This window comes from Sciurus carolinensis, chromosome X (genome assembly GCF_902686445.1).
Source record: "Sciurus carolinensis chromosome X, mSciCar1.2, whole genome shotgun sequence".
In the NCBI taxonomy this organism is placed as follows: Eukaryota; Metazoa; Chordata; class Mammalia; order Rodentia; family Sciuridae; genus Sciurus; species Sciurus carolinensis.
This window is the reverse complement of record NC_062232.1, coordinates 16,596,099-16,612,239: the sequence shown is the minus strand read 5'-3', so window position 1 is coordinate 16,612,239 and position 16,141 is coordinate 16,596,099. Positions and strand designations below refer to the sequence as shown.

The following is a 16,141-nucleotide window of genomic DNA, read 5'->3' as shown; positions in this document are numbered from 1 at the left end:
TTTCTCCAACTAACTTATGTGGGAAAATCTCTTTAATTAGTGAAATAATCTTTAAGCCACAATTAGAAATTATATAAGTACTTTAAAATATAAGCCCTTGGGACAGTGAACACATTGGTGTGCATAAATTTCTGGCAAATGCAAATTACCTGTCATTATAAAAGCCATAACAGAGTGTTCAAGAAGTATAAAGAAGAGGAGTTTGTTCTTCCCTTTGGGATGGAAATGCTGTTACAAGGCAGGACCTTTCCACCTTTTCTATGACTGTATCCTTGTGTTTCTACCTGCTCTTCTATATTTTGCTACTATTGGGGATACATAAAAGTTCATGAATTATACATTACATAATTGTAAAATATCCATCTTTGTCTTATTAAATGTTTGCTGTCTTGAATTCTACTTGGTCTATTATTAAAATTTCTATGGTGCTTTGTTTTTGCCAGAATTCGCTTGATATAGCTTTACCCAGATTTAATTTTTTTACCTTTGGTTATCATTGATATGTCTTTGATAAATACCATATAACTGTATTTTACTTTCTTTGCCCAACATAAAAGTCTTTTTGTCTTTTTTTAACAAGAAATTTACCACATTATTCTTATTATGACAACTTGCTCTTGATCTTATTTATATTACTTTCTTATATGTTCTTGATACTTAACTTCTTATTCCTTTTGCGTGGGGTGAATGGTACTGGGGATGGAACTCAGAGGTACTCAACCACTGAGCCACATCCCCAGCCCCTTTTTGTATTTTATTTAGAGACAGGGTCTCACTGAGTTGCTTAGCACCTTGCGTTTGCTGAGGCTGGCTTTGAACTCCCAATCCTCCTTTCTCAGCCTTCTGAGCCACTGGGTTCTTTTTCCTTTTTGACTTTTTCTAAAGTGCTTTGGTTTTCATTGATCTCTATTTTTCCTCTAGTGATTTGTATGATTTGTGTATTATTCTCATTCTACTCCTATTTTCCTTAATTTGTCTTATTGCTAATTTTAATTCTATATTTGAAACTTTGCACTATTTAAATTATTTATGAAAAGTAAATTTATCTACATCCACCTTGTATGCCCATCAAGGGAACATGACTGCAGAAATGTCTGATAATGTGTGCCTTTGCACATAACAATCGCCAGAACAAAGGTTGAATTAGGCAGTCACATTTCTTTTCTGACACAATTTCGTTTTTTTCCATTATTGGTTCCAGACAAGAATCTCCTCACTTGTGAAATTAATAATACTGAATAGTATTTTGTTCATACTGAAATTAGAGATCAACAATGAGAGTGAGCAACACTATGGTAGAATTTTTAATTAAGTTCTATGCTTTATTGATCTTTCATATCTTTCATTGATTTCCCTTCCACCTTTACTAAAATGGTCCACCTTTCAACCCAATGTTGAACTGTACTGATTTAAGAAGCTTAATTCTGCAAGTTAAAAGTTAATAAATCCAGCAGCTTGGGAGGCTGAGGCAGGAGAATCATGAGTTCAAACCAGCCTCAGCAACTTAACCAGGCCCTGAGCAACTTAGCAAGGCCCTGAGCAACTTAGTGAGAACTTGTCTCTAAATAAAAATTTTAAGAAGGCTGGGGATGTGGCTTAGTGGTTGCGTGCCCCTGATTTCAATCCCCAGTACAAAAAAAAAAAAAAAGAATAAAAAATTTTCAAAGCAGAGAAAACTAACTTAGGCCCTGAATCCTTGTCTTTCTGCTTTTGCTAACTGCGTGAATGGTGGGTGCCTAGTCAAGCATGACTATAGTTATAACATTCACATAGAAAATTGGGCCAGAGAGGGCTAGGGATGTATCTTAGTGGTAGACCACTTGCCTACCATGTGCAAGGCTCTGGTTTCAATCCCTAGAACCACAGTTATTTTTGACTTTTGAGAGTTCTGTACATATTCTGCTTACAAGTTCTTTCAGATGTGTGAGACTGTTTGGTTTGGTTTAGTACTGGGGATTGAATCCAGGGATGCGTTACCCCTGAGCACTGAGCTCCATCCCCAGCCCTTTTTATTTTTATTTTGAGACAGGGTGTCACTAAGTTGCTTAGGGCCTCCCTAAGGTACCAAGGCTGGCCTGGAACTTGCTATCCTCCTGTTTCAGCCTCACAGGTTGCTGGGATTATAAGCATGAGCCACTCACTGTGCCCAGCTATCAGAAATGTGTTTTGCAAAATATTTTTCTTAGACTGTGGTTTGTGCCCCCCACACCCTTTAACAGTGTTTTGCAAAAAGCAGAAGTTCTTGATTTAACATTTTTTTATGGATTGTTCCTTTCGTGTCAGAAATGAGAAGTCTTTGTCTAACCTAGGTTTAAAAAGACTTTCTTCTAAAAATAGAAATAAAACTATTGTTTTAGTCTTTATGTTTAGGTTCATGATCCATTTTTAGTTCATTTTTACACATGATATGGGGTATACAATAAACTTTTTTTGTTTATTTGTTAGGGATGTTCAGTGACTTCAGCGATGTTAGTTAAAGAACTTATCTTTTAAAATTTGCTTTTGCACTTTCATCAAAAATCAATTGGCCATATATGTGTAGCTCTATTTCTGGACTCTCTATTGTATTCCATGGACCTTTGGGTCTATCCTTTTGCCAATACCTCACCATCTTGATTTCTCTAGTTTCATCATGCATCTTGAAATCAGGTATTGTGAGTTCTTTGCTTTGTTCTCCTTTTTCAAAATTGTTGTAACTAGTATAGTTTCTTTGTCTTAACCTATTAACTTAAGAGTCAGCTCAACAGTTTCTACAGTCTTTCTGAAAGGATTTGAGCTGGGGTTCCAATAAATCATTCAACAATTTGGAGAGAAGACATTGTATTGTTTATTAGTGCATTACAAATTAGCCCAAAATTTAGTAGCTTACTTTATTTATTTATTTTGGTACCAGGGATTGCACCTAGGGGCACTTAACCACTGAGGCACATCCCCAACCTGTTATAATTTTTATTTAGAGATAGGGTCTCCATAAACTGCTTAGGTCCTTGCTAAATTGCTGAGGCTGGCTTTGAACTTGTGATTCTCCTGCCTGAGCCTCCCAAGCCACTGGGATTATAGGTATGTGACAATGTACCTGAATGATAATAGCCATTCTAACTGGAGTGAAGTGATATCTCATTGTAACTTTGATTTGCACATCTGTCCCTAATGATCAGTGATGTTGAACATTTTTTCAAATACCTGTCGACTATTTGCATATCTTCTTTTAAAAAAATTTTTTTAGTTGTAGATGGACACAATTCCTTTATTTTATTTATTTGTTTTTATGTAGTGCTGAGGATCAAACCCAGTGCCTCACACATTCTAGGCAAGTGCTCTACCACTGAGCCGCAACCCCAGCCCTGTATATCTTCTTTTGATAAATGTCTGTTTAAGTCTACGGCCCACTTTTTAATCATATTAACTATTTTTTTGCTATTGAATTATTTGAGTTCTTTATATATTTTGGATATTAAACTCCTGGACAGTTTTGATAGTCTCATGCCCTAATTCTATCAAACTTATCTTTAATTCTTTATACACAATATCTGAAAATCCCACTTTCTATCATATTGTTTGTGTGCCTGCTTCTGAAGTTTGATGTTTCTGCCCTAATGATAGCTTGTTTCCTTGTGGGTTTAGTAATTTTTTAAAATCCAAATTTCTGACTTTATGGGAATTCTTCGAAGTCTCTATAATGTGTATCTGCAGAGAAAATTTTTTGCTTCCTGTAGGCACTACTCAGGACCACTTTGAACTCTATTTTTGGCATTGAAGTTATTTTAGGCCTGAGATTGGGATTTCCATCTGATTCACACCCATGTGAAATTGCTCATGCTTGGTCTTGAACTTTGGATCTTCCTGCCTCAGCCTCCTGCTCAGTCTCCTGAGTTGTTGGGATTATGGGAGTGTACCACAGGGCCTGGCCATGGTTGGGCTTTTTCAAATTTAACTTCCTGAGAGTGTTGCTCTTTGGCTTCTCAGTGTGTAAGGGAAAGAGAGATCTTTTCTTTTTTTAACCACACCCCTCTTAGTTATTCTGTGAGCTCTTTGACTGGATCTAGGAACCCAATTAATACAAGTTCTGATTAACAAGGGGAAAGCATAAGTTTTATTAATTTTACATATATATGGGGATCGTCATAAGAGCATGAACTCTGATGACATCACCCAAGGAAGGAATAATACATTTGTGAAGGAATGACAGGACAAATGAATGTCTGGACTACAGTAGTAAATTCTAGGGATGTTACTAAGATATATATGAGGTGCAGCACTGTAGAAGATAAGGGTCACTTCAAAGAGTTTGTTTATTCAGGTTCTTTGAAGCCCAAAATACCAGTCTCTGGTGATCAAGGCTATTTTCCAGCCTTTGTATGTGAAGGACATCCCTCCCAAAATAATTTTTATGGCTCGCTACATGTAGGGAAAGATAGGCCAAATGGCTCTTCCTGAGACAATTACAGTTCCTCAAGTGATTGCAGCTTGAAAAAATCAATATATTAATTTGGCATGATTTTAGATGTTATGTCCTTGACTCTTTCACATCTAAGGGTCTCCAATCCGACCTTGAACGTAGCCTGTGCTCTGGGCTTCATCTCCCATCCCACACAGGAAGGGCTCATTAAAACCTGACTCTAGGCCAACAGGTATCAGTAGATAACTCCAGAGTAAATATGATTTCTAGCTCTTGTGGATTCATGTTTTCCTATCATTTGTACCTTGACAGAAACCCCCTTATTTTCTCACCATTACCCTATATATCAAAATATTAAAACTTTTTGGGCACTTAACATGTTCTGAACTTAAAAGTTTCCCTGAACATCTACTGCAGTATATAGTTGGAGAAACAAGTCCTACTCTTAAGATATAAGCATATTTCTTTACAGAATTTTTTCTATGCAGATATGTAATCTGTATGATTAAAAAAAAAAAAACACCATGCATGCTGCTTTTAACCTGTTGTGTCATTCAACAATATATTTTGAAGACCAGATATTTTGGCATGAATAAATGTGTCAATAGTGCTGTAGATGTGGTTACCCAGGAAATAGATTGAGAAGAGATTTGTGTGCAGCAGGTTTATTAAGGAATACTCTGGAGATCAGCGCCTATGGGAGAAGAGAATAAGGTAGGATAAAGCAGTTGGAAAAGTTTAGGTGATGTAGTGGCCACAAGAGCTTCAGCTTTGAAGTTGAGAAGGCCCTACAGAGTAGTCCTAAATTGAACAAAGAAGCATAGGCTTTTATACCTCTGCATAGGTTGATGTGTGCTGCCCCTGGAAGCTGGGAGGACATTGGGCAGGACAGTTAAGTACAGCTGAGTGCAATTCCTGGAGTTAGCTGACAGGGTACCTGGAAGTTTTTGAAGAGAGATCCAAGGTGGATCACAGATTCTGCCACATTTAGAGACAATTTTGGCTCCAAATAACAGAAAAGCCAACTGACCCTTGCTTAACAAACAGTTAATTTTTCTCACATAACATAAGGTCTGCATCAACAACATTGGTCCCTCCTATTAGGAAAGCCAAAAACTTTCTCAAAGGCCCCCATTAGAGCTGGGACTGTGGCTCAGAGTGCTTGCCTAGCATGTGTGAGGCACTGGGTTTGATCCTCAGCATCACATAAAAATAAATAAATAAAATAAAGGTATTGTGTTCATCTACAACTAAAAAAACAAAGCCCCCATTAGACCTCTCTGTACATCTCATTGACTAGAACTGGACCTTGTGGCCACTCCTAACCACCAGGGAAGCTGGGAGACTGGGATCAGGATTGTCATAATTTTGCGTAGGGAATGGTGAATATTGCTGCCCTAAACAATATCTAGGTTGTTAGCAAAGAAGAAATTAAAGGATATTAGTCCTACAACTAATGGAGTCTGCTGCAAAATAAGCCCTACAAAATTATTTTATATAGATATAACTTACTGAAATCACTGCATATTGCTGGATGTTGTGGTTCTTTCCTACATTTTGCTGTTATCCATGCTTTGCTATGCTGCAATAAACATCCTTATCAGCCCTTAATTGTTTCCTCAGGATAAAAGATAAATGTGCAATTTCTAAGCATTGAGAATGTACCTTTTTAAGGATTTTGATACAGATTGCCAAGAGGTACCTGAGAAAGTTTCTACAAACTTGTCCTAGAAGCAGTAAATGAAGAAGCCAAGTTCCTCCAGATCCTTACAGATACTGAATATTAACATTCTTATTCATTTTCATCAGACTTATATTGTTAAAAAAGTAGCTTGTTTTCATTTGCATTTTGATTACTTTTTATTCATCATAACTTATTCATGTTTTGAATTGTGGTCTAAAATGCAGCTTCTATGGTTTTGGCTTTTCAGAAATTGTTGAGATGCAGTGCTTTGGTCTTGTGCTGTTAAGGGTTAATCACAGCAGGTCTGCAATTCGAGTGAGATGTTTAGTTAAAGATTTTGTTTGACACTGACTCCTGGTCAAAGCATGAAGCATATTGATTAATAGTGTCTGTGTAACCATGAGTCCGAAGAGTTTCAGGGCAGTTTGACCCAACTTGTCAGCATTGTTTATTGATAACAATGAGATCTGATACTGCCCCCCCACACATCGCATCTTATTCTCCTCCCCAAAAGATCTATTGGTTTTGCAGTCACAATATGCTTAGGTGACCAGCAACATATAAAAAAACCAACAAATACTTCATTTTAATCTTTCCAGTTCTGAAGTGTTTTCTACACACAGCATTTATTCCCCATCCAGGAGACATCTGGTTTGCCCTTTATAGAGGACATTAGAAACCATCACCTGGCCTGTAACCTGACTTTTATGCTCATAACATAGTGTGTTTACTGTTATAAAGTGTAGATATTTTGGGTCTTGTGAGTCTTCTTTAGAAATTGAACCCTGGTTTTAAAATTTTTATTTATTTTTTATTTTTAGTGCTGGGATTGAACCCATGAACTTGCACATGCTAAGCACATGCTATACCACTGAGCTATATCCCCCAGCCCTTGAACCCTGTTTACATGCCACTGTTAGTGCAGCTATATATTCAATTTTTGTAAACATTGTGCAGGCCTAGAAAAAAAAGTATACTGTGTGCTATATGTGCTTCTTTATAGGAAGCTATTAAATAAGACTGACTGATCATATTATTGAGTCTTCACCATATTTTGCCTTTACACATTTCAATGACATTTTGTTCAGATTGGTTTTGGACTCAAATTCTTTCAAATTAAGTAGTTTGATCTTTGGTTTCCCATAATTTGTGTTTGTTTTGTATGTTTTCACATATTCTTTCATTGTCTCAAAATAAAAAATAAAAAGGGCTGGGGATATGGCTCAGTTGTTAAGCACCCCTGGGTTCAATCCCTAGCATCAATAATAATAGCAATAGTAATAGTAATAATAATAATAAATAATATAGAATTGATTTTTTAAAAATTCAATCTGGGAAATTTTATTTTAAAATATGGGAATCCATTTGTATTTATCATTATAATGACTACATTTAGTTTATACTTTTTATTTGCTATTTTAAATGGTTCATTGCTCTTTCCTTTTTCTAGATTTTTTCTTTTATGAATATTTTCTTTGCTTTTTTCTTCTTAAATACTTTCAAAGGCATATATATCTTTTTACACCTAGTAAGTATGACCTTTCAGCATTGTGAATCTGGGGAAGAGCACACACAAGGTGTTGTGACAGTAAGAAAACTACCAAAGATAGCTAGATCATGGCAAAATGACTCAGGAGCCAATTTAAAGAAGATCCTACTAGCCACATTGGGATAGTGCAAACATCAGTATAGATAATAGTAATGGACAGAAAAACAACAGAGCAGTTTAATTCTGTGAGTTCATCGTATTATCCCCCAAAGGAATCCTTCTCATTTACCTTTTTATTAAAAAAAAAAGGAAAAGAAAAAAACCCTTATTGTTTTTCTTTAGAGGAGTTTATGGCACAAACTCTATTTGGAAAACTTCTAAATAAAATAACCAAGCAGGACAACAGTTTTTTTGGTGTTGGGAATTGAATCCAGAGCCTCTTTCATGCTAAGCATACACTACCAATGATCTACACCTTCAACCCCAGGATAACAATAATTTATAAAAAAAAAAATTCTATGACCTATATTACCTATTGGAATTTTAAAAAATGAAATGGTAGCCTTTTAGTTGCTCATGATTCTGCCAAGTTGAGCTCACTTTTACTTTCCTCCCTTTTTTTTTAATAGAGTCTTATGTTTAGATACAGATGAATTATTCAATTTTTAAAAACTGCCTTTGTAATAGTCACATGAATTCCCCATTTTTCAGATCTTTGGTGGTTTGATCTTTTGTTATGCTTTGTTTTGGTTTTGGTTTTGAGACAGTGTCTCACTATATTGTCCAGACCCTGAACTGTGGGACTCAAACAATCCTCCTGCCTCAACCTTCTGAGTAACTGGGAATAGAGGTGTATGTCTCTACACATGGCTTGATCCTTTGTTATTGTAGTGTATATTTTTATTAGACTTTTTTCAAGAAGTGTGCATTAATGTTATTTTTTACTGTTATTTGCATTTATTTTATGCTGAATTTATTCCTGTGCCACAAGTTTTTGTTTCTTTAGTTTCTTTCGGGATATCTTTTTCTTCTGTGCAACCTCCTCTTCTGGCTTAGGAACAGTTTGTTCCTTTGCAGTGAGGATCCTTTCCATGTGGCAGGGGGAGCTCATGTATGGGTTGATCCAACCTGAGCTCTGTAAGTACAATGGCGCATCTTGGGTACTTGATTTACCTGGATATGTTTGATGACCAGAGAATCTACGTCCAAATGCTTGAGTTCAGCATTACTCTCTGCATTTTTAAGTATGTGTAGCCAAAAGTCAGCACTCTTTTTGGGCCACTATCTCGGTGTCGAACCCCACTGTTTGGCCTGGGCACACCTCCCAACTCCACCATTGTAATGCCGGAATGACACACATTGGTTCTTTAAAGTGATATCTTTCAGGTACTTGGTGACTTTTCATATATGCATACCCTTGATGTCCTGTGCAGTTTCACAGGTGTTCTTAAAATGAGCATGAAGACTTGAACCTCTTGATTTGTATGATTTTGTGGCGTTTTCCAGGTCAAGAGAGTAGCAGACCATTTTCACATTTCACCTCAGGCCCCTTACCAGAAGAGGAAGAATGTTATGTTTTTTTAACTCTGTACATATTGAAGGGCAGTTGACAGCATGGGCATAGAATATCAGTCTGCTAAGGCTCTTAGATAAGTTACCTAACTTCCTTGGGTTTCCGTTTTCTCATATGTAAAATGAAGATAATAAGAATTCCTGTCTGATAGAGTTATTAGTGAATGACTCAATATATGTACGAATCATATAAAACAGTGCCTGTCATACAGCATGTGTTTAATATTGGTTAGTTAAAGACAATTTGGCAGAGCATATGAATCTTCAGTTACAACATTTTTCTTTTTCTCCAACAAGTCTAGCTGTTGCTCCATTTTCTTCTGGGTTTTTTTTGTGTGTGTGTGTGTGGTGCTGGGGATCAAACCCAGGGCCTTGTGCTTGCGAGGCAAACACTCTACCAACTGAGCTATATCCCCAGCCCCCATTTTCTTCTGAAAGCTAATGTTGCAGAGAAGTCTGAAAGCAAACGGGTTCTGATCCCTTACAGAGGATCAGTTAAGAGCTCAGTTAACCTATCTTGGTTTGTACCCTGGCTCCCCCACTTACTGTACTTGACTTCTAATCTTTACTGTCATCATCTGTAATGTGGATGCAACTCACAGGCCCTCTCTGTCATGCACCCTTTGCATTTGTTGCCCAAACCATCCCACCTTCCTTTTATTTGTTTCTCTTTCTATCCTTTTATTTCTGGTGGGATTTTCAATCTTAGAAACCTTGCCCCACGACCAACTATCGTACTCCACTCTCTTGGCCATTATGTTGGATATAAGTGTGAGGACATAGCTGAGTCCTTCTACCTTATTTCCATAAAGTGGGGACTCCTTTGCAGGGCACATAGGAGTCTTTCTTTCTTTCTTTCTTTCTTTTTGTAGATGGACACCATACCTTTATTTTATTTATTTATTTTTATGTGGTGCTGAGGATCAAACCCAGTGCCTCACACATGCTAGGTGAGTGCTTTATCACTGAGCCACAACCCCAGCCCACATAGGAGTCTTAAGTGCACATTTGAAACTTCACTGAAACCTTAACTCTGCTTGATCTCCATGACTGTGTCCTTGGCTTGTGTCACCTTTGCAATAATTCCAAAACTTGTCATAGCTTCTGTGTGTTTTCCCATGGGGGAACCAGAAGGGGAAAACATTTCCTCCTTTCCTGGGCTCCTGGGGCTAGGAGAACATGGGTCTGGAGCTGCCTGTGCTGTTTTCCAGGAAGCCTATCTGCATTTGGAGAGACTTGGGCATCACACAGGAAAACAAACAAACAAACAAACAAATAAACAAAAACCAGGCTGAACAGCTAGGGAGCAAAGGGATCCCCACAATATTGGCAACGGGGGTTCCTGAACCCAGTCACCTCTCGAACACAGTTGACTTCAAGGCCAGCACTGCCGCTGTGTTGGGTTGCTGTGAGGATTGAATGGGAATTCCCATGAAGCACCCAGCAGAGTGCCAAGCCCAAGGCCAGCCCTCAGGAAGGGATGATTTTCTTGTCTTAATGGTTGCAGGAGTTTTTCCTTTTGTAGTAAAAACTTGTTGCTGAATGTGTCTAGGTGTAGGGAGTTAATTCTCCTTGAAATGTGGTAAGTTCTTTCAGTTTGCAGATAAAGATCCTCCTCGAGCTTGGGAAAATCTTTTTCTAAAATATGTCACTGTTGTCTCCCTTGGCTGGAACAGCAAGTACTGTTATCTGTGCACTGATACTTGATTCTCTGCGTTCTCTGCTCTCCGATATCTCATCTCAGAATTTTCTCTCTCCCCCACCTCTGAATATCCCCCACCTCTGAATGTTGGAGCTCCTTGGGGGCTGACCTTGGGCAAAATCTTAATCCTAAGAGCAGTTGACTCCTTGTGCTGCTCCCAACCTTCCTGGGCCATATCAGGCACACTGGCCACCAAGAGCCCAGCTCCTTCCTACAGGCCACCTGAGGGAATGGGTTTCTGCCATTTCCCAGCCCCTGCTGTCTCTCTAGCAGCAGCGCTGGCAAGGACATGCAGTGTGTGATTTACCAGTGACTCAGACTCTGCAAAGCTGGCTGGAGAAGCAAAGCTCTGCAGAATCCCAGAACCCCCTCTGCTCAGACCAGCAGCGTCCAAGGGTGTCATCTGGGCTTGCTGGAAATGCAGACCTCAGGCACCGTCCTGGACCCACCAAATTAGAATAAGCGTTTTTATAGCATTTCTGGGAATTTGTGTACGCATCAAAGGTTGAGAAGCAGGCTCAGAAAAAAAATTGAGAAAACAGGCTCAGTTTAACCCTTGGGATTCATAATCCATTTTTTCTACCCACCAAGCCATTCTCTATTGTAAAAAAAAAATAACTCCAAATTCCTCATCAGGTCAGATCATGTAATGCTCTGACTCTCTTTACTATTAACTTCATTTTCATGTGAATTTTCCCCTTAATATAATATTACCAAGAAGTGGGGGAACCTGACCTAAGAGGTTTTGTTTTGTTTTGTTGTTTGTTTGTTTTGGTACTGGGGATTGAACCCATGGGGCGCTTATCCACTGAACCACACCCCTAGCTCTTTTTTGTATTTTTGAGACAGGTCTTGCTAAGTTGCTTAGGGCCTGGCTAAGTTGCCAAGGCTGGCTTTGAACTTGCAATTCCCCTACCTCAGTCTGCCAAGCCAATGGGATTATAGGTGTGCACCGCTGCACCTGGCACCTTATTTGCATGATCCAAACTTCACTGCAACCTTAACTCTACTTGGTCTCTCTTGCTGCTTGTCCTTGGCTTCTCTCACTTTTATAAGAATTCCAAAGTTGTGTCAGCAGCCTCTGTTTGTTCTTCTCTCCATGCAATTCATTGATTTGAATGCTTCCTCCTCAGTTTAGATACATAACTCGTTTTGTTTCTACTCACTAACCTTGATATATTTTCTTTCTCTAATATTGGATCAATATATATCACTCAGCAATGGCAAAATATTAATGGCTAATATTGGTTACCATATGTCATTGGCATGGTTAATCTCATTTTATACTCACCATGACTCCCTGAATTAGATTCAAATATCTTCACTTTGCAGATGAGAAAACTGAGGTGGGAATAATAAGCAGCAGTTGAGATATTTCTCTTTCTCTTGAGGAGAAATGGTAAAAAAAATATTTGTACCATGATGAGCTTAGAGATTCATCATAATATTTTTGCCTACTGCATTAGTCAGCTTTCCATTACTGTACCAAATACTTGAGATAATCAACTTATAAAAAGGAAAGATTTGTTTTGGTCAGGGTTTTAGTCCAATATCTAGTGACCCCATCACTTTTGGGCCTGTGGCAAGACAGGACACCACAGCAGGGAGCACATGGCAGAGCAAAGCCCTCACCTCCTGACCAGGAAATGAAAGTGAGAGGAAGAGACTGGGATCCTACATTCCCTTTTGAGAGCATACCCACAATGACTAGAAGACTCCCCCTCTACTAGGCCCCATCTCTTAAAGGTTCCACCACCTCTCAATAGCACTGCACTGGGGACCAAACCTTTACCACATAGGCCTACAGGGGACATTCCAGATCCAAACCATAGCATATACTTTTGTATGTGTTTGAATATTTTCATAAGCGAAAAGTACATAAACCAAAATAAATAATTTCTAGCTGTAAGGGTGGATGACCATCCAGTGTATCACTCCCATTCTGACCTGAGAGGTCAAAATAAATCATCCTGATTTATATATTTGGTGACTTTTTTGACCTCTTCACTCTCCAACATCTTACAAGCATCTGAAGCCTACTGCACCTAACACCACACTCCTGCTGTTCCCTCTTTGAACTGCTCTTTTACCCATCTTTCCCATCTTAATTAACAGCAGCATCATACGTCCTATGTTCAAGTTGAAAACCCAGGAGTTGTTTGGGGCTGGCCCCTCTCCAGCACCCCCTATACCCAAACCATCACAACCTTTCGCCAGTCTAAACCTCCAGAATATGTCCTGGCTCCATTCATTTCTTTTTGCAGTTTCAGCCACCACCATTGTCCAAGGTATTCTCACCTAAATATTGCCCCGATTCCCTCACTTGGGAGCCTGAGGCAGGAGGATTGCTTGAGCCCAGGAGTTGGAGGCCAACCTGGGAAACTTAGTGAGACCTCATCTCAAAGGGAAAGGAAAAAATGTAAATCACATCAGTCACCTACTTAGAAGCCTTCCATGACTTGCAAATCCCCTGAGAATAAAATATAAACTCTTCATGATCCCTTCATGTCCCAGTGTGATCTGGCCTCAGTATCTCCCTTGATCTCATACCACATTCCTTGCCTTCCTCACCTCTCCCAGAGGCTCTTCTGTTTCAGGCTCTTTCTTGGCTGTTCCAAGCTCTTTTCTGCTGTAGGACTGCCCACTCCTGCCCTCTTACTCTTCCTCCACCATCTCTTACTCCACTTTACATTGCTCCTTCCTTACAGAGACCTTCCCTAAGCACCCAGTCAGGACCAGTTTCTCCTGGGCAATCTTTGTAGTGCTGGTTTCCATTTGCAGAGATCATCACAATTTGCAATTATATGTTTACCTGTGTTTAAGGGTTTAATGACTGCCTGCCCACTCAAAATGGAAAATGTGAAGGCCTTTTTATCCCACACCCAGCACAGGAAGTGGCACATAGTAGGTGTTCACTAAGAAAGTGGTGAGGAGTGGCTGGGGTTGTGGCTCAGTGGTGGAGCACTTGCCTAGTATATGTGAGGCACTGGGTTTGATTCTCAGCATCACATACAAATAAATGAATAAAATAAAGGTTCATCAACATCTTAAAAAAATATATATTAAAAAAAAAGAAAGTGATGAAGAACCAAATCTCTTGGTCATTTTCATCTGTATTCTGGGAAAGCATCTCAAGGATGTCTTTCATACTTGTGATTGAATTCTCTACAACATTCTTTCCATTCTTTACTGACTGCAATATGGGCTTTTTTCTTTTCTTTTCTAAGTACCAGAGATTGAATCCGGGGGCATCTACCCACTGAACCACACCCCTAGCTCCTTTTTGCATTTTTATTTAGAGACAGGGTCTAACTAAGTTGCTTAGGGCCTTGCTAAGTAGCTGAGGCTGACTTTGAAATCATGCTCCTCCTGCCTCACCCTCCCAAGCTCTGCAGTATAGGCTTTAAGTCTGCTTTTGCCTTTGGAATTTTCTTACTATCTTTCTTTGAGTGTTCTACCTTTTCAATTTTTGCCTCTTCTATCTCTGACCTTTTGCTTCTTATGCACAGGAGTCATAATTATTTGCAGTCTTTTAAGGACACCAAATAGTTTGATGTCTTCTTGCCTCTGAAATCAAACGACTTTTGGGACTATTTTCTTTCTCTGAACCTTCTATTTCTTTTTATCCCATAGTCTTGGTTGGTAGATTCCAGTTTGCTTTTTCTCTTAATTCATACCCAAATGAGGGAAGATCCTTCCAGACTCAAGTGTGTCAAAACAGAATGTGTGGGTTGTCTTTAGTCCCAACTTATATTCACTTGGTAATGATTCCACCCCCTTGATAAATCTGTGAGTTGAAAAGTAGCAAGTTGATGGGAATGGGAAAGATAGTGGAATGAATCAGACATCACTTTCCTATGTTCATATATGAATACATGACCAGTGTAACTCCACATCATGTACAACCACAAGAATGGGAGGTTATACTCTATGTATGTAGGATATGTCAAAACACACTCTACTGTCATGTTTATCTAAAAAGAACAAATAAAATAAAATTCCTGAATAAAAAAAAGTAGCAAGTTGACAGATACTGCTTCTAGTCCGCGTTTCAGTTTCTAATCAGCTTTTCCTTATTGGACCTCTTTGTAATCTGGTAGTATCGTCTTCTCCCCCACTGGTTCTGGAAGCCAGTGGCAGCAAGTGAGACAGTTCTCCCGGTCTCTCAGGTCACCTACAATGAGTAGTGAAGAGGATAACTTTATACTGTGGCTAGTGCGAGTGCACCCTTACTTCCTGCCCAGTTGATTGCTGGAATTGTTCTGTCTCAATGTAAAAAGACAATGGACAGATGGGAAGGGGGATGCAGTAAGAAGTTGAAACTCAGGAACAAAATTAATTGCTTGCTTCACAGTGTAGCTCCTGGGAATGGAGATGAAAGCCTAATCATCTGGCAAGTGAAGGCCTGAATCTTTGAGTCAGAACACCTTTAGAACAAGAACAATGTACATTAAAAACATGAGTATTCCATAAAGTAAAGAAATAATGTTTTTGTCAGTCTAACTCCATTTGCCTTAAAATTATTTTCAAGGCTGCTCTCGCTATTTTAATGAATTTTTATTCTTCTCCTATAAGGCCATGGGGTATTTCAGTGAAAAGTCATGAGACATTTCACTAGGGAGGTGCAAAATCCATTTTTTTCTTATCCTCTTAACAAAGTTATCTGAAGATCCACAGAATATTCATGAATATGATTGTTTTGCTTGACATCTGCTCCCATAGCTCTTTCAGTGAGGAATTCATCTTCCGAAAGTATTCCATATGCTTTTCCTCTCCACACTTACCAATGCAACTTCCCCTGGCACAATCCTCTTCATTCTTGGCCTCTAGCAACTCAAAGACAGGACATTTCCACTGTCCCCTGGTTTTGAACCTGAGGACACTATGACTCCATTTTTGTGAGTTCAGACATCTTAATATGGACTATACCAACATGGATAAAATTTTATGAAGAATGTATTCCCCTGAGCAAACTCAAATCCACTTAATTTCTTGATATCGACTCTCCATAGGGCACCAGTACAATATTCCTAGTATTTTTCTCACGTTTTTATTTTTATTGAAATCTTCCTCTGAAAATATTTATTTATATAAATGTCAACATGAGGGGCTGGGGTTGTGGCTCAGTGGTGGAGCACTTGCCTAGCATGTGTGAGGTACTGGGTCCGATCCTCAGCACCACATTAAAACAAATAAATAAAATAAAGGTATTGTGTCCAACTACATTTTTTAAAAAATGTTAACAAGAATATTTGTTTTAAAATTTGTCTCAATGAATTTTAACTTTTTGCAAGC

General features: G+C 38.7%; 1 pseudogene; it reads right to left on the bottom strand.

The window, feature by feature from the left end:
• Nucleotides 1-8,545: 8,545 nt before the first annotated feature.
• Nucleotides 8,546-9,099, bottom strand: LOC124972690 (60S ribosomal protein L17-like; annotated as a pseudogene).
• Between the last annotated feature and the right edge of the window lie 7,042 nt (nucleotides 9,100-16,141).